Source organism: Hemiscyllium ocellatum, chromosome 19 (genome assembly GCF_020745735.1).
Source record: "Hemiscyllium ocellatum isolate sHemOce1 chromosome 19, sHemOce1.pat.X.cur, whole genome shotgun sequence".
Lineage (NCBI taxonomy): Eukaryota > Metazoa > Chordata > Chondrichthyes > Orectolobiformes > Hemiscylliidae > Hemiscyllium > Hemiscyllium ocellatum.
Genome location: NC_083419.1, coordinates 36,929,350 through 36,949,642, shown reverse-complemented (window position 1 = coordinate 36,949,642; position 20,293 = coordinate 36,929,350).

The window sequence follows — 20,293 nt, the reverse complement described above, 5'->3', positions numbered from 1 at the left end:
GGACCCATAGATCTACAGGAGTGACCATGATCCACTTTCCAAACTTCAGAGCACTGACCTCTTACTGATGAAACCCTAACCGGATATCTGACCATGACCAGTAGGAAAGTTGGGCTTGACTTTCTTTACTGGGATCCCCTGACTGACAGGTGCCTCCAGGTTATTCATTGAGGACTATTTCCCTTTGATTCAGATACATGGCTGCTGTTTGCTGCATAAGTCCCTGGCAAATAGTGCAGGTCTGCCATTGATGCAGAGCATATTGACTGAGGACTGCTGCTAGCAAGACAAACTGCCTCATCCTGGGACTGAGCTAATTGGCAATGCAAAGTATGGATGTGAACATTGCAGGTAGTCACTGAGTGAGTGTTGAGAGAACAAATGAACAGCCGTGGGACAGTACCAAGATGGCAGCAGAGTAGCAGGGCTGCATATGGACTCTTACCCGGGCTCATCTCTTTGCTTTCGCATATTTACTTCTGCTCTTTCTCTTCTATGGAGGGTTAGTTGGTGGCATCCGCGCAGCTATGAGAGCGAGCCTTGCGTGGAGTGGTGGCAAGATCCTGGCAGTCAGAGGCGGCAGCAAAGCTTTTCCAGCGAGCGGAGGCAGTGGTGGCTGCAGTGCACTCTTCAAGATGGTGGGATTGGGAAGGCGACATCTCGGAGGAGGGCAGCTGAAACAGGCCTCTTGGTGGAGCGGTGGCCTGGCCTGGCAGTGTGCCAGGTATTCTTGGTTGTGGGGCGAGTGTGGGTTCTGCATGACTTGGCAGCAGTATTGGCAAGGTGGGCCCAAAACAAAGCGATGGCACCTAAAGAGTGGCGACTCCAAAGTTGGTGGCTCCAGTGCAGATGGTGGTGAGGGGATGGAGGAAGGGTGGAGGAGCAGATGTCGTGTCCCTGGTGAGCCAGCTCAGGACTCATGGTAAAGGCAGTAGAACAAAAATGGGCTCTCTTTCAATTTACTTTTTTTATTCTTAAACAATTCAAAATGGTGCCGTATTATAGCCACAGTTGAAATGTTTCATTGTATATTACTGTATTTGTCACGGTAAAATGCAAGTGACAATAAATCATTCAAACATTCAAAGATGCAGCCTGGTCCAATCCATGAGCTGATCTCTGCCTTTGCATGCAGCGTGTCTCGGCTGCAGCTTTTCAATGCAATTCTCTGCTTCCTGAGTGGCCTGCAAGTGTATCACAGAGAGGTGCCACAATGGTCACGAGGGGTTGGCAAATGTTGGCCGTCAATGTTGATAGATGAGGTTAAAAATCACACAACACCAGGTTATAGTCCTAATGTGCATCACCTAATGAAGGAGCGTCGCTCCGAAAGCTAGTGTGCTTCCAATTAAACCTGTTGGACTATAACCTGGTGTTGTGTGATTTTTAACTTTGTACACCCCAGTCCAACACCGGCATCTCCAAATCATTGATAGATGAGGGTTGTGAGCAGTTACTATTTGGTAATAAGCAACACAGCGGTCCTTCAGAGCAGACATGAGCTGAAGTCACCAGATATCTGCTCTGATTTCAATGTCTATCTTGCTCAGCATATTGGATCAGATGGGAAGTTGAATATTAATGAGACAAGTAGTGCCATTAAGGTGTTTGACAATAATAATCTTCCTTAATTGACAACTTACCTATGCTTGTTGAGAAATTCACCTTGCTGCTTGTCAGAAGCATAAAAGGTAGAGTATAAAGCCCACAATATTGAGAATAAACCTTGCTGGAATTCATGCCCAATTCTGTCAGTGTAGCCCTCCTTGCTCAGACTCCCTAAGATTCCACCCATTGAGTATCCTTTTCTGCATCTTAACTATAGAAAGGCAGAAACCAGGTGAGCAGTATGAAATATTCAAACACTCTGTAAACAAATGAGTAGATCATAATAAACATCCCATATTTACAAGGAGAGAAAAAAAAACATTATCTTCTCCCCAAACAGAGAGACTGAGACAATTAATGGCTTTAGTATAAAGAAAATAGAAATTCTTGACAGTATGGAAGTGTTCATAATAAATAGAATGAATAGGACCTAACCCTGGGATCTATCAGGTCAGACAAGCCACCATTGAGGTTGTAAAAGGGAGTCACTGGGCATTACACTAGAAACAGGCTCATGCTATGCCTACATTCAAAAAGGAAGTAAATGATACACCAATTATAGATCCCTATGTTTGAAAAAAGTGGTGTTAACAAACGTTATTAGCAAATTCTGTTTTATAGATTGAAGTGGTGTAAACACTACTGCTCCCAGTGCCAATGTTTGGACTAATGCTCTCAAAATATGCAAATTATATTACATAAACGGAGCATGTTTTAACTATGAAGAGGACTTTAAGACATCACAAGAAAGTAGAGAGGATGTTAATTTGGGCTGACAGATGTTGATGAAATCCAATATGAAGAAATTAAATTGGATGCATATAGAATGAGTACGCAAAGCTCTGTGCTAGTCTCAAACTCTTGCCAAAGTTGGAAGTTTTGCCCGTTGAGTCTATTATATGATCAAAACAATCTTAAAAACAACTATCAAATGTGTTTGTAATGATTGCAAAGCCATTATTGCATAAAATTATATCACATAGTTTTGCAAAAATGTTTACATTCTTTCTTGATTACACATGTTTAGCCACTATTCCATCAAGCAGTAGTGTTGATGCATAGTAATTCAGGAGATCAAGGAGATATGACAGTAAAGATCATTTTGACATACCAGTTCTCAAGGACTAGTGGATAATGTTTCATTACATTTGATGTAAATGTTATTCATTCCAATTCATTTGTGAGAATCGAACAAAGCAACAAATCTACCTGTTGAATATTTGGTATGCAGAGAGAGCCTTTAGCATTGGGAATTAAGTATAACTGTTTGGTATTTTCAATTTTAATTAAACCAGTTTGAAGTTAACTTGCTTTCCAAACAAAAGATGCCAATATTTAAGTGAGAGCAAAGGAGAGAGTATGGTCTATTTTGTTAAAAGTTCAGAGGCTTCATGCTTGAGTTTTTAGATAAATGGTAATTAATTTTGCTATATTCTGAAGCATAATCACAATCTAAAAAAATGAATGAATGTATATTTCGCATTATATTGCATCATTGCTAAAAAGACACAAAGGCTTGTCAAAGGCTTGAGACTTGTATTCATCAGGACAATTTTCAAGGAGGACCACTGTAAAGGAAAACAACATTTACATTGTGTGTGATGAGAGTGCTGATTGGTAGGCAAGTAGACTCTGATTGGTGGAGGTGCTACTATGGGGAATTCACCAGTTAATTGTAAAGCTTTGTTTAAATTTTAAACCAAGTGAATTGACTTAGTTTGGTCAAAACGTTGTACTGAAAACTTAACCAGAGAATGACTGTTACCTATTTTACTGAAGTTGTACATATCTGTTTGCAAAGGATAGGGGCCCGGTGTATTCATATATGTAGCTTACAGAATATGCAAGTAGAAAGCATTGCAAGACCAACTGACCATCCATTCAACTCAGTCTTGTCAATTGGGCAGCCATTCCAATGTCAGTTTTTCAGGTGAGAGTCTGACCAATCAGAGTCAATTTGCCTGTTTTAAAATTTAAATAAAGCTTGGTACTTAACTGTCAGTCATTTTTAGCTGGTGCATTTCTCTGATGCATTGTGTCTACCAATTGGAGCTACTTGTCAACCAGTGTTCTCCCATCCTACAACATAAATGTTGCCTTTTGTTTATATCAGTATTTCCCGTAAACAGTCCTGATGAAAGCAAGATGAAAATCTGTCACAAAATACTTTTTTCAACAATACTCATGTCCTATACTATCAAATGACAATTCATATTATACTTTATTTAAATTAAAATTTCCAAGAAGAATGTGCTCAAAAGTAACCTCTACACTGCCCTCCAAGATATACTGTTTTCCTTGTGCCCTTTATTGATAAACTTGGAGATGTATTACTTTTATTGTAGAAATAAAGGCAGTCCCTTTCACGATGTTTATGTCTAAATGAAGGCATTTAATTTTTGTGCCTTTCATGTAATTTGTGATGCACATTCATATAACTTTATAAAAAAAAACTTCTATTAAAGATTGACACTTCACTATGTTTACAGATGACCATATTCCATTAAGATAAAATGAATAATTGTGGACATTGAAGATCCAAAGCAAACAAAAAACTGAAATTGCTGGAGATACTCAGCAAGTCAGACAACCTCTATGGAGAGAAAACAGAGTTAATTTCTGTATTTGTTTGTTCCAATAAGAAAAGACCATTTTAAGATAGCTTGAATATTATTTCTACTTTTTATCATTTACATAAATGATTTGGATGCGAGCATAAGAGGTACAGTTAGTAAGTTTACAGATGACACCAAAATTGGAGGTGTAGTGGACAACGAAGAGGGTTACCTCAGATTACAACAGGATCTTGACCAGATGGGCCAATGGGCTGAGAAGTGGCAGATGGAGTTTAATTCAGATAAATGTGAGGTGCTGCATTTTGGGAAAGCAAATCTTAGCAGGACTTATACGCTTAACGGTAAGGTCCTAGGGAGTGTTGCTAAACAAAGAGACCTAGGAGTGCAGGTTCATAGCTCTTTGAAAGTGGGGTCACAGGTAGATAGGATAGTGAAGAAGGCGTTTGGTATGCTTTCCTTTATTGGTCAGATTATTGAGTACAGGAGTTGGGAGATCATGTTGCGGCTGTACAGGACATTGGTTAGGCCACTGTTGGAATATTGCATGCAATTCTGGTCTCCTTCCTATTGGAAAGATGTTGTGAAACTTGAAAGTTTTCAGAAAATATTTACAAGGATGTTGCCAGGGTTTGAGGATCTGAGCTGCAGGGAGATCTGAACAGGCTGAACAGACTGTTTTCACTGGAGCGTCAGAGGCTGAGGGGTGACCTTATGGAGGTTTACAAAATTATGAGGGGCATGGATAGGATAAATAGGCAAAGTCTTTTCCCTGGGGTTGGGGAGTCCAGAACTAGAGGGCATAGGTTTAAGGTGAGAGGGGAAAGATATAAAAGAGACCTAAGGGGCAGCTTTTTCACGTAGAGGGTGGTACGTGTATGGAATGAGCTGCCAGAGGAAGTGGTGGAGGCTGGTACAATTACAACATTTAAGAGGCATTTGGAGGGGTATATAAATAGGTTTAGAGGAATATGGGCTGGGTGCTGGCAGGTGGGACTAGATTGGGTTGGGATATCTGGTCGGCATAGACGGGTTGGACCGAAGGGTCTGTTTCCGTGCTGTACATCTCTATGACTCTATGACAAGTTGCTAAGTGGCTGTGGTTGGCTTTCCTCGAATAGATGCTGAACTACATGAATCACATTGTAGATAATAGTCTTTAAATCATAAAGAATGTACTTTCTTGTAGATGGAATTCCTTCAGATGATTACATATTTATTAAAGGTATAAATGTATTTTAATGTGGTCCCTCTTTACCATGCCACTAATTTACCTGACAAGTACGAGTTTTAACTTTGACTGAGCCATTGAAAGTCTCGTAGGCATATTCTTCACCCTCATTAAGTTTCTACCGTTACAGTCTTATCAGGCACACAAATTTATTTCTGGTGGTTAGTGCCTTCCTGTGTGGGACAACTGCATTTCACTAATAGTGAAACTGTCTACATTGAATTTTTTTAATGTTAGATTTTCTTGTTTTGTTTTAAACCTGATATTTTAAACCCGTTTTAAACCTGATATTTTACATAATTCATACAACCCTCCATTTGGTTTAGTTGGAATTCAACTCCAGATGGTAGAACATAGAACATAGAACAATACAGCACAGAACAGGCCCTTCGGCCCACGATGTTGTGCCGAACATCTATCCTAGATTAAGCACCCATCCATGAACCTATCCAATTGCCGCTTAAAGGTTGCCAATGATTCTGACTCTACCACTCCCATGGGCGGCGCATTCCATGCCCCCACCACTCTCTGGGTAAAGAACCCACCCCTGACATCTCCCCTATACCTTCCACCCTTCACCTTAAATTTATGTCCCCTTGTAACACTCTGTTGTACCCCGGGAAAAAGTTTCTGACTGTCTACTCTATCTATTCCTCTTATAAACCTCTATCAAGTCACCCCTCATCCTTCGCCGTTCCAACGAGAAAAGGCCGAGAACTCTCAACCTATCCTCGTATGACCTATTCTCCATTCCAGGCAACATCCTGGTAAATCTTCTCTGCACCCTCTCCAAAGCTTCCACATCTTTCCTAAAGTGAGGCGACCAGAACTGCATGGTATTCAGGTAAATACAATAATTCTTATAATAAACAATCTGTTAAATAAAGATTGTGCAGAAGATACCTGTACTGAGTAGACAGAATAAGGATAAATGGGTTGAATAACCTTGTGCTCAGGTGCTACGTTTGTAACTCAGGGATTGTGAATCCAAATTCTACAGGGTGAGTTATGAATTTGATTTTTTCTAAAAATTTGTAATCATAATGTGAACTTTTGGAATAAGCAGCAGAAGATGTTGATAATTATAATAAATTGTTATTTAAACAAAAACAAATAGTTCTATAAACTCTTTCAAGTAGGCAACCTACCATAATCTTGCAAGTTGTAAAATTTGATATGTGTCCATCTCCCATATTCTATGAATGTAGCTTAAGTTATAATGAGTTGCACAAAGATGGAACCATGATGAAACTTTTAATAATGTTCAGAAAGTGCATATATCTGTATCACTGTCCTTTGGACCTTTATATGCAATAATAGTAATATATTGTTGGGAAATTTCAAGTATTAAATATTCAATATTTTATTAATAAGGTGGTTAGGCAACATACCCCAACACCACTAGTGTGTGCCTGTCTTCAGATCACACCAGTGTAAAATCAATACCATAGAGAAATATTGAGAAATAAAAATATTATTCTAGCTCCTCAGAGTACTGACTTTAACTGAAAATTAACAATCCCTTTCTCATTAATGAATGCAATGCAAACTAATAGTGAAACTGCCTACATTGAAATATTCAAAAATTCCAATTCATTTTACTTTGCAACAGATGGAATAGGAATCTTATTACTTTGTAATGAATATATATTTATAGCGAGACGTTAAGCACCGTTTATACATATCTGAACTGAGCACATTTCATAGATCAGTGGAAACCAATGCCTGTAGTTCTGAAGCATTTAATTTCTTTTTACTCATCTAAGTTTCTTAATCACTCTTGCCTAAAAGAAATGTATATTTCAGCTTAGTTACGGGAAATCACCCCAGGGTTTCAATCCCTTATAACAAGGAATGCAGCTTTTACAGCTGCTACTCATAATGGGAACAGTCAGGAAGTACAGCACCTGTTTTGTATTGTAGCAATGGTAACAGCCATAAAATGGCATCAGAAGACATCACAGTCCATTAACAGTAACAACTGCCAGCATTTTTACAAGGGCCTTCTGATGATGTTATGATCATGACTGATCATAATAATTCAGATCCTAGACTGAAATCTGGCTTGATGGATCATAGTTTGCTTTGGTTTTATTTAACAAGTTGATGTTTCACTGATACACAAGCATGCAAGATTTTGTTTTAACAACAAAACAATTTTGTTATGCCAAAGGAAAGAAGATAACATAAAATAAAATAAGCTATTTAGATATAAAACAATTTTGAAGATTTATCCCAACAGTATTCCTTTACAGTGATTTAAAACCAGGGTATATTCCCATGTCTAACACATCTATGGATTTGACTTCACTGTTGCTTTTAATTCCTAGTCTTAAAAATGTGATAGTCTCTTCCTTGAGTATTCACAACTAAGCAGAGATTTTCTCAGCATCGAATAACCCCTTCTGGGTTTAACCTGACACTTCTGATTTGAAACTTATAAACTAACCTCTTCACACTGAAGTGACCTATTTATTTATATTTCTAACCTATCTCCATTCTTTAAGAGAGATGGCTTTCAATGTATAATTTCCAACAAAACTTCTATAAACTGAAACAAAAAGACTTTCCAAGTTGTACATACTTCCCTAAACAAACCATGTTTCTCACTGAACACTTAATGTATTTCTTTGTTTACTCTGTTCACTCCTAAAACTTTCCGAATGCATACAAAGGCCCATTACATTCCAAAAATGATTTAGCGCATGCTGTATTTTGTTTTAAAAGACTATGGCTCCATTAAAGCCTGAAATGTTAATCATTAAATCCTTTCATATATATAGACTAAGACCTACATGGCATGAGTTCAGCATTCAAACTAAATTAAATAATATTAAAATATCTATCAGTTAAACACCTTAGATTTCAACGAACATCTGAAAGGTCTGCCTGTGATCATCCTTTTAAAATACAAATTAGAGTTTGGTGATACATAGCGAAGTGCAGTTGTCCTTTTGAGAGGGAACTATTCGGAGTTTTATTTTGCCATGCATGTTCCATTCTGTTTTATATGCAATCCAGGTCAACATTCACTAAAAAAGGAAGTTTTATATTATGTTTATGGGGCCTGGAGGAGCTGGAGATATGTCAATGATGTGCCTGAGAAAAACTGAGCACTGTGAAAAACAAAATGGTGGTTGAGAAAGGATCCTGGCTAGGAGTGCTGCTCCTTTTTGAAATATATTGAGTGCTGGAGCTGATTCCATAACTTCCTTTGAGCAGTATTTTTATAGGTTTTGCATTGATTTTGGAACTTTAAAAAAAAATACAATACTTTAAATGGGAGGAATGAGAGAGCAGAAGATAAAGTTTTGGGATCAAAAGAATCAATCAATTGATTGACTATGAAATAACAAACATCTCTGAAGATAGATCAAAGAAAGACAAATAGTGCAGTGCAGTTTCACAGCTGACCTTGGGAGACCTTCTTATCAGAAATGCACACAGAGGCTGGAATGATCAATGATTTCAGAGCCTGATCAGCTAAATGTTTGATTTTAAGACTCATACAAGGAACCTGAGGGAACAATCTTTTCATGCAGAGGGTGGTGCATGTATGAAACGATCTGCCAGAGGAAGTGGCGAATGCTGGTACAATTACAGGTAACTCTCCTATAACACTGTATTTGCATTCCCTTGCAACGCTGTGTTATAAAAAAATGTGCATTAGAAATAATGGGGAGTGTGGGAAAAACAGGGTTAGAGCAAACCACCAAAAATACCAGTAAAAATCGAAACTAAAATGGTAGTAGTTAACCCAACACAAATAATACACAGTCTACATAAATTTCGACCTGTTGTATGGTATTGTACAGTGCAATTCATCAGAATCTTCAACTGATTACTCTTGATTAGCATCTATACCTATTGGCAGCACAATGTTCTAGCCAGTCTTCTGATCCCATCCCAAGTCAGATCCCAGAATGAAACGTGCCTTGACAGATTAAGAGCTGAATCTTAATTTCTTTCGCTAAGTGTTAGTTTTGTCAAGTTTTCCGGAGGGTTTCACATGGTGACGCTTGGGGATGACTGTCACCTTATTTTACAAAACCCACCTGATTTATTACCTACTTGACCCTTTGGTGCCCATCTCACATATTCCAGCACCATTATATCATGTGCCATTTCCAAAAATATTCACAACTTCCTGGATATCCCAGAAATGACCATTCTGGAGACTGTAAAAATCATGAAGTCAGTATTCATAATCTCGCTGGGGCCTGTTCCAAAAATCTGTTTTCTCATGGAATACAGGGAGAGCTAGCCATTTGGATACAGAACTGGCTCAAAGGTAGAAGACAGAGGCTGGTGGTGGAGGGTTGTTTTTCAGACTGAAGGCCTGTGACCAGTGGAGTGCCACAAGGATCGGTGCTGGGTCCGCTACTTTTTGTCATTTACATAAATGATTTGGATGCGAGCATAAGAGGTACAGTTAGTAAGTTTGCAGATGACACCAAAATTGGAGGTGTAGTGGACAGCGAAGAGGGTTACTTCAGATTACAACAGGATCTGGACCAGATGGGCCAATGGGCTGAGAAATGGCAGATGGAGTTTAATTCAGATAAATGCGAGGTGCTGCATTTTGGGAAATGAAATCTTAGCAGGACTTATACACTTAATGGTAAGGTCCTAGAGAGTGTTGCTGAACAAAGAGACCTTGGAGTGCAGGTTCATAGCTCCTTGAAAGTGGAGTTGCAGGTAGATTGGATAGTGAAGAAGGCGTTTGGTATGCTTTCCTTTATTGGTCAGAGTATTGAGTACAGGAGTTGGGAGATCATGTTGTGGCTGTACAGTACATTAGTGAGGCCACTGTTGGAATATTGTGTGCAATTCTGGTCTCCTTCCTATTGGAAAGATGTGAAACTTGAAAGTTTTCAGAAAAGATTTACAAGGATGTTGCCAGGATTGGAGGATTTGAGGTACAGGGAGAGGCTGAACAGGCTATGGCTGTTTTCCCTGGACGCTGAGGGGTGACCTTACAGAGGTTTACAATATTATGTGGGGCATGGATAGGATAAATAGTCAATGTCTTTTCCCTGGGGTCGGGGAGTCCAGAACTAGAGGGCATAGGTTTAGGGTGAGAGGGGAAAGATATAAAAGAGACCTAAGGGGCAACTTTTTCATGCAGAGGGTGGTACGTGTATGGAATGAGCTGCCAGAGGAAGTGGTGGAGGCTGGTACAATTGCAACATTTAAGAGGCATTTGGATGGGTGTATGAATGGGAAGGGTTTGGAGGGATATGGACCAGTCGCTGGCAGGTGGGACTAGATTGGGTTGGGATATCTGGTCGGCATGGACGGGTTGGACCGAAGGGTCTGTTTCCATGCTGTACATCTCTATGACTTTATGACTCTAAGGGGAAGAGTAGGCAGATGAACGCAAAAGGACTGGTGGCCTGAAGTGCATCTACTTTAATGCAAGGAGTATAGTGGGTAAGGCAGATGAACCTAAGGCTTGAGTTGGTGCCTGGGAGTATGACATTATTGCCATCACAGAGACTTGGTTGAAGGATGGGCATGACTGACAACTAAATGTTCCAGGAAATAGATGCTTCGGAGAGGATAGGGAGGGAAGTAAAAGGTGGGGGAGGAATTGCATTGCTGGTCAGGGATGATATCACGGCTAAGCTGAAGGAGGACATTATGGAGGGCTTGATCAGTGAAGCATTATGGATGGAGCTGAGAAATAAGAAGGGTGCAGTTACATTGTCGGGGCTGTATTACAGGCCTTCCAACAGTGAGCACGAGGTAGAAGAATTAGATTATGGTAAACAGATTATGGAAAGATGTAGAGGAAACAGAGTGGTGGTGGTGGTGGGAGATTTTAATTTTCCCAACATTGTCTGGGATACACTTAGTGTCAGAGGTCTGGATGTGGCAAAATTTGTAAGGAGCATCCAGGAAAGTTTTCTAGAGCAGTATGTCAATAGTCTGATGAGGGAAGGGGCCATATTAGACCTGGTGTTGGGTAATGAGCCAGGCCAGGTGGTAGAAGTTGTGGTGGGAGATCTCTTTTGGAACAGTGACCACAATTCTGTAAGTTTTAGAGTACTCATAGATAAAGAAGAGAGTGGTCTTAAGGGAAGAGTACTAAATGGGTCAAGGTCAATTATATAAAAATTAGGCAGGAGCTGGGAAATGTGGATTGGACACAGCTATTTGAAGGGAAGTCCACATTTGATGCATGAGAGGCTTTCAAAGATAGGCTGAAAATAGTGCAGGATAGACATGCCCGTTGAAAGCAAAGGATAGGGAAGGCAAGATTCATGAACCGTGGATGACAGAAATCGTATGACTAGCCAAGAGGAAAATGGAAGAACATAAGGTCCAGGCAGCTAAGAACAGAATGGGTCCTGGAGGAATATTGGGAGAGTAGGATCAGTCTAAATGAGGAATCAAGCGGGCTAAAAGGGATCATGAAATAGCATTAGTGAGCAGAATTAAGGAGAATCCCAAATCCTTTTATTCTTATAAAAGAAGCAAGCTGGTAACTAGAGAAAGGATTGGTCCACTAAAGGATAATGAAGGAAGGCTGTGTGCCGAACCTGAGAAAATGGGTGAGATTCTGAAAGATTACTTCGCATCAGTTTTCACTGAGGGGAGGGACATGATGAATGTTGAAATTAGAGATAGATGTTTGATTACTCTGGATCACGTTGACATAAGTAGGGAAGATGTGTTGAGTAGACGAAAGGTTATTAAGATGGACAAATCACCAAGACCTGATGGAATCTATCCCAGGTTGCTGAGGGAGGCGAGAGAGGAAATGGCTGGGGCCCTGAAAGATATCTTTGTGGCATCCATAAACACAGGTGAGGTGCCGGAGGACTGGAGGGTTGATAATGTTGTCCCCCTGTACAAGAAGGGTTGTAGGGGTATCCCAGGTAACTACAAACCAGTGAGCCTGATGTCAGTGGTGGGAAAGTTGCTGGAGAAGGTACTGAGCGATAGAATTTATTTATATTTGGAAAAGAATGGGCTTATCAGTGAGAGGTAACATGGTTTTGTGCAGGGGAAATCGTACCTTACCACCTTAGTAGAGTCCTTTGAGGAAGTGACCAAGTTGATAGATGAAGGAAGGGCTGTAGATGTCATATACGTGGATTTTAGTAAAGTATTTGACAAGGTTCCCTATGTTAAACTAATGGAGAAAGTGAAGTCACATGGTGTGCAGGGTGTTCTTGCTAAATGGATAAAGAACTGGTTGGGCAACAGAAGACAGAGATTTGAAGGGAGTTTCACGAAATGGAGAAAGGGATCAGTGTTGGGGCTACTGTTGTTTGCGATATACATAAATGATCTGGAAGTGGGCACTGTTGGTCTGATCAGCAAGTTTGCAGATAAAATGAAGACTGGTGGAGTAGCAGAAAGCATAGGGGACTGTCAAAGGATACAGGAGAATATAGATAGACTGGAGAGTTGGGCTGAGAAGTGGCAGATGGAGTTCAATCCAGGCAAATGTGAGGTGATGCATTTTGGGAAGTCTAATTCTAGAGCGAATTATTCAGTAAACAGAAGAGCCTTGGGAAAAGTTGATGAGCAGAGAGAGATCTGGGAGTTCAGGTCCATTGTACCCTAAAAGTTGCTGGACAGGTGGGTAGAGTGGTCAAGAAGGCATAAGGTATGCTTACCTTCATCGGACAGGGTATTGAGTATAAGAACTGGCAAGTCATGTTAAAATTATACAAGACATTGGTTAGGCCGCATTTAGAATACTGTGTACAGTTCTGGTTGCCACATTACAAAAGGATGTGGGCGCTTTGGAGAGGGTGCAGAGAAGATTTATGAGGATGTTGCCTGGTATGGAAGGTGCTAGCAATGAGGAGAGGTTGAGTAGGTTAGGATTCTTTTCATTAGAAAAAAGGAGATTGAGGGGGGACCTAATTGAGGTCTACAAAATCATGAAGGGTAGAGACAGGATGGATGGAGATAAGTTGTTTCCCAGAGTGAAGGATTCAATTACGAGAGGTCACGCTTTCAAGGTGAGAGGTGAAATATTTAAAGGTGGATACATGCGGCAAGTAATTTACACAGAGGGTGGTAGGTGCTTGGGATGCTTTGACAGCAGAGGTAGTAGAGGCAGGCATGGTAGATTCATTCAGGATGTGTCTGGACAGATGCACGAGTAGGTGGGGAGCAGATGGATATAAATGCTTAGGAATTGAGTGACAGGTTTAGACAGTGGATTTGGATCGGCTCCAGCTTGGCGAGCCAACAGGTCTGTTCCTGGCTGTGCAATTTCTTTGTTCTTTGTTCTTTCTTTGACCAACATCTGTAGTGTAGCACCATCTTTAAAAACAAATCGTGCATCCAGACAAGAGCTGTAAGTCCAAAGTTGCCCTGCATTGGTCCTGGGTGTAGCAGACAATAGAAAATTGGTGGCTCTCTTTGTGGGCAAGGATATGGAGATGTTGCTGATGGGGATGGGGTGATGCAGAAGCAGGATGTCCTTTTCTCCCAGACCAACAGAGGACACCATTCTACTGGAACCACACCAACCTGGACCAGTGTTACCATCCTGGCCAGTGCAGTCTCAACCATCTGCAGATATTCTTGAACATGTAAACATATTTTTAAAAACAAAAAGAGAGAGAAAAAAGCTGTTAATACAACCAACAAAGACAAGTTTCAAACTGCTCCTCAGCACTGTCCTTTTACTATTCATCAATTCCAGTGAAATTTCACTTTTATCACAACTCTTTAAGTTTTTAAATTAACAGATTCTTGTCCCCAGGCTATAGAGACATTTTCACAATGCTTTTCTAAGTCCACTAGCACAGACATTTCACAATACCTTTCAAACAGCCCTTCACAAGAAAGCACACGAGCTAATTGATCATGTGATGCCGATGTAGAGTCCAGCCGTTTGCACATCACGACACCTAGGGCTAGGGATGAGAATTGCATAACAGTGAGAGGGAGTTTGCTTTATGAAAAAAAGGTCAAAAATTCAGAAATTGCGTTCCAGACAAATTGTGTTAAATCAATGCAAATTATAGAAGAACTATCTCCTATCTAGGAGAACTGTTTCAGGAATAAAAGAATGACTAGGGTAGGAATAGGTCCAATCAAGGATAGTAGTGGGAAGTTGCGTGTGGAGGCTGAAGAAATTGGGGAGACACTGAATGAATACTTTTCGTCAGTATTCACTCAGGAACAGGACATTGTTGCCGATGTGAATATTGAGTCGCAATTGATGAGAATGGATGGCTTTGAGGTATGTAGGGAAGAGATGTTGAAAATTCTGGAAAGGGTGAAAATAGATAAGTCCCCTGGGCCTGATGGCATTTATCCTAGGATTCTCTGGGAAGCAAGGGAGAAGATTGCAGAGCCATTGGCCTTGACTTTTATGTCCTCGTTGTCTACAGGAATAGTGCCAGAAGACTGGAGGATAGCAAATGTGGTTCCCTTGTTCAAGAAGGGGAGTAGGGATAACCCTAGTAACTATAGGCCGGTGAGTCTCACTTCTGTTGTGGGCAAAGTCTTAGAGATAATTGTAAGGGATAGGATTTATGAACATCTGGATAGGAATAATGTGGTTTTGTGAAGGGCAGGTCGTGCCTCACAAACCTTATTGAATTCTTTGAGAAGGTGACTAAGGAGATGGATGAGGGTAAAGTGGTAGATGTGGTGTATATGGATTTTAGTAAGGCATTTGATATGGTTCCCCATGGTAGGCTACTGCAAAAAATACGGAGGTATGGCATTGAGGGGGAGTTGGAGGTTTGTATTAGGAATTGGCTGGCTGGAAGAAGACAGAGGGTGGTAGTTGATGGTAAAGGTTCATCTTGGAGTGCAGTTACCAGCGGTGTTCCACAAGGATCTGTTTTGGGACCATTGCTGTTTGTCATTTTTATAAATGACCTGGAGGAGGGGCTAGAAGGTTGGGTAAGCAAGTTTGCGGATGATACGAAAGTCGGTGGAGTTGTTGACAGTGAGGAAGGATGTGGCAGGTTACAGCGGGATATAGATAAGCTACAGACCTGTGCAGAAAGGTGGCAAATGGAGTTCAGTGTAGGTAAGTGTGAAGTGATTCACTTTGGTAAGAGTAACAAGAAGATGGGGTATTGGGCTAATGGTTGGATACTTGTTATTGTGGATGAGCAGAGGGATCTTAGTGTCCATGTACACAGATCTCCGAAAGTTGCCACCCAGGTAAATAGTGCTGTGAAGAAGGCATATAGCGTACTGGCTTTTATTGGTAGAGGAATTGAGTTCCGGAGTCCTGAGGTCATGTTGCAGTTATAAGACTCTAGTGCGGCAGCATCTGGAGTATTGTGTGCAGTTTTGGTTGCCATACTATAGGAAGGATGTGGAGGCACTGGAAAGGGTGCAGAGGAGGTTTACCAGGATGTTGCCTGGTATGGTAGGAAGATCGTATGAGGAAAGGCTGAGGCACTTGGAGCTGTTTTCATTGGAGACAAGAAGGTTTAGGGGTGACTTGATAGAGGTGTACAAGATGATTAGGGGTTTAGATAGGGTTGACCATGAGAATCTTTTTCCATGTATGGAGTCAGCTATTACGAGGGGGCATAGCTTTAAAATTAAGGGGTGGTAGGTATAGGACAGATGTTAGGGGTAGATTCTTTACTCAGCGAGCCGTGAGTTCATGGAATGCCCTGCCAGTAGCAGTGGTGGACTCTCCCTCTTTATGGGAATTTAAACGGGCATTGGATAGACATATGGAGGATAGTGGGCTAGTGTAGGTTAGGTGGGCTTGGATCGGTGCAACATCGAGGGCCAAAGGGCCTATACTGCGCTGTATTTTCTATGTTCTATGTTCTATGTTCTATCTGTACAGCATTTAAAAGGCATTAGGGTACATGAATAGGAAGGGTTTAGAGGGATATAGACCAAATGCTAGCAAATGGGAATTGATAGTTTAGGATATCTGGTTTGCATAGACGGGTTGGACTAAAGGGTCATTTACCATACTGTATATTTCTATGACTATGATTATAAATAAAATATTTACACTGGAATCAATCTAGAACCTTCTGATAGCTATTTGGAAAGGCATTATTTGTGTTGAAATGCAGGGTTATTGAGCTTGTGCAAATGTTCCTTGTGCTTGCAGGAAATTCAAAGTACTTCTTTTCTTACCCTTGAATATTGGCCCCTTACACATTTTTCTTAAAATAACCTTTGCAGAAAATGTGGAGCAATATAATGGAAAATAATAAAATGGTTCAGTGCATTTACAGGCTGAATGGTAGTTTTTTTTTACTGTGGGAACAAACATTTCAATTAATAACAACGAGCAGAATAAAGAAAAACTTTAGAAACAAGAAGTGTGAACAATATTTAATATTTGTCTGCACTTGTACGTGTGGATGACATATGGCATGTCCTCTAAGCATGCATTAATGCAGTTGCTTCATGGCAATATATTGTTATTTGGTATATCCGCATTCTGTAGCTTGTGGTTAGAAAATCACACTGTTCTGCATGGATGATATTTGGATATATTTATGGTGTGTGTGTGTGTGTGTGTGTGTGTGTGTCAAGAGAGGATAAATAAACATATAAAAGCAAGGATCCTGATCCTACTTTGCCTGAGCACCTTTGAAAGAATGTACTTGATTGGCAAATCATTTTAAATAACTTATTCCAAACCATTATCTTCAAACTGCAATATCTTTACTTTCCCACCACAAATGACCTGTTGAGTCATTTTAATAAGATGATATTGAAAAATGACACAACTAAAATATAGTTCTCGCACATTATTATTTCATGATTAGTGATCAAAACTTACTAATAATCCAAATCTCTCAGCCTGTCCTTGCAAGAAAGTAACCTGTGCATTTTCCTGCAATTTTGCTTATCAGCAAAGGGGGTTGAATTTTCAATCCTTTTGAAAAAAAGATTTTGGAAAGTTAAGTAATTGAGCTTTAAATACCACGTGCTGCTGTCACAACATGAAATCCTGAACTGATCCGAGATTCTTATTCTTTGGAAGTCCCCAAATTAATTTGATTTTATTCTCAAATCTATTATCAGAGACATTCCCATAAATGGACATGGTTAGTGATCCAGCATACAACTAAAACATACAATATCTGGTTTTGTAGCTTGCCCAAGAGTCAAGAAATCTTTGCTACTTTACAGGTCACATACACATTTATGTCATTCCTGATTTTTGACGGTGGCAGAATGAGGAGCTAGATTGTCACTTCTGTCCTTGTTGATCCGCATTTATTGTAATATCCTGACACCTTCAACTTAAAATAATTGTCCTTGTGTTTAAATCCCTAACCCAAGGCTTTATCCCTTTACAGCTCGGTCAGTCTTTCTTGATGCTCTGAGCTTCTTTCAAGGTGCTGAGCTTCTTTCGCATCCCACCTCCTCCACTTAGTCTGCTAATTCAAAAGTGCAAGATAAATGAAAATTGTTGATCTGCTGTTTGAACTTCTTTTTTCAGCAAAATTGTTTAACTCTGCATGTTTCAAAAAGAAAAGAGTAAACAAAATTAATAAATGCTGAACACATAATGGAATGGGTCATACCTCAGAGCCAGGATTCTGTTTTGCAGTTATTATAGGCATGGACAAATATTTTATTTATTTAAATGTAGTGCTAAGTGACACTTTAGCAAAAAAAAAGACTGAATGATTATAAATGCATACTTGTTTATGTGGCATTCCACTGTCTGCCAAACTAATGTGCATTAATGCAAATGGAATAATGTTGCATGAATGTAACAGTCATAGGGACATCATTCATACATAAAACATTTGCTTGCTAATATTCTAAACAGTATTTTCAGAGCAAGGAGTGTTAATTTTATGTTTAGCTTTTTAATGAATTAAATATGTAAAATATTCAATCCAACGCTTCTCCCAGCATTTCTATTTTCCATGTTGCTGATAGATTCTGCAGCTAAACTACAATCAGTTTTTGTATTTGAATAAATAATTCCAGTCATTCAAGATGATCATTGTGACTGTGGTCCAACAAGACATTGGATGGAATGTTATGGGGGCCTGGATAATGTGGGCTATGGCAAGATTTGTGGCAGAATTATATGAGAAGTCCGGTGAGGCCTATCTCGCAATTGAGAGCAACTCATAGCATTTTCTGTGCATTTGCCGAACAGCAATGCAAGTTTCTGGCAAGGGAGCAATAAATTACTCATTAAGGGGAATTAATGCTTGTTAAACATCATATTGGCACACAGCTCATCTAATTAATATTTAGCTTATTATTTGACCAAACTTGCCAAAGAAGCTAGATGTCAACAATTCTCGACATGGAAGTCAGAGTAGGTGCTGGAAATTTCAGCTTGCTGTTTGCTACAAAAGAGTGCAATGTTGGACATGAGCACCAATAACACAGGCTATGCTCTACAGGCACCCCATGCCCTTGAACCTTGGTATCCAACATGTGCCAGCCTCTAAGGACTTTCTGATCCACTTTCAATATACTCCTTCACTTCACTGCATTGACCTAAATTGGCAAATATTAAAATGCTGCTACAAAGATGCTGTGTGCTCAGGAACATGCACCCAGCTAGCTCATGGTCTGGACCAGCCTGTATCTCCAGTCTAGTCTCTTCCTGTTAGAGCGTTCACTTACTTTGAGCCTGGATGTTCACAGCATTCCTGCCTTGCATTGCCTTTTCACATTTTGCCCCTCAGCCAGAGTTACCAGGCTCACAGTGTTGCGCTATGCTTGTTTTTGTTTTATTAAAAAATCCCAACAATGTTCAATACATAAATTAAAGATGAATGACATGAAATAGAAACAGAACATCAAAAATATGTAACAGGTTTAGAAGAATCAGGGTAGAAAGAAAGTTAGTTTTTCAGATTGTTGACCTTTTATCGGAAAACTACTTTCATCAAAATAAAAGAATCAGATTTTCCAACTGCTTTAGCCATGATCCATATCAAGTATGATCTTTTCTATTAAATTACAATTAAACAATAAAATTTAATGGTGCTTAAACTAAGTCTGAGATTTGCTAAGTATTTCATTTAAAACAAAATATGTTGAGTTAGTTGATCCTAGTCAGGGTGGTAATCAGATCATTGCTCTTGAATATATTCACTCCAGGGTTAAGGAATGAAGAAATCATCAAGGTTTTCTATTCTAAATATTAACTGTCAGATTCTGCTACACTGCATATGGATCATGGTAGTGGTTACACCTGTCAATTGTTGAATAGTATATTGATAGTCATTGTCTGGATTTACACATAAATATGGCCAGCTGCACAAAATAATCAGCAACCATCAAACTCTACAGCAGCAAATGTCCCTGCAGCAGAAGAAGCTGGTTTGGGAGGGGGGCGGGGTGGTGGTGTGGTTCAGGTGGGGAGGGGAGGGTAGAGAGAATGAGAGGAATCTTAACAGGTCATATATAGTATGGAAACAATGAAAGCTGTCTTGGTCTTTGAACAAATCATTCAAACTGGGCAGTATACATCTCATGGATTTTAAGAGATCAAATTATGGTGGGACCTTAGGGTTTCTCTCCCGTTTACTTTCATATCTATAGCTGGGAGTAAGTCATTCAGTCTCTTGAGTGTAACTTTGCAATTGCATTGAGGCAGATCTGTACCTTAACACTATTTACCTGTCTTCACTTTATAATTAGTATTCTTATCGAATAAAAAAGATCAATCTCAGTTTTGAAGTTTTCAATTGACTGTCAGCCACAATAGCATTTTAAGAGAAAATATTTCAGATTTCCATGACACTTTGGTGAAGAAATATGTATTGATCTCACTCCTGAATGACCTAGCTCTGATTCTACTATGGTTATGTTACCTTTGTTGTGAATTCTCCCCAATGAAGCTGCCATTGAGTTGTAGAATTACACTTCACTTAATAACTTAAAAAGAACAGAAATTGCTGGAGGAACTCAGCAGGTCTGG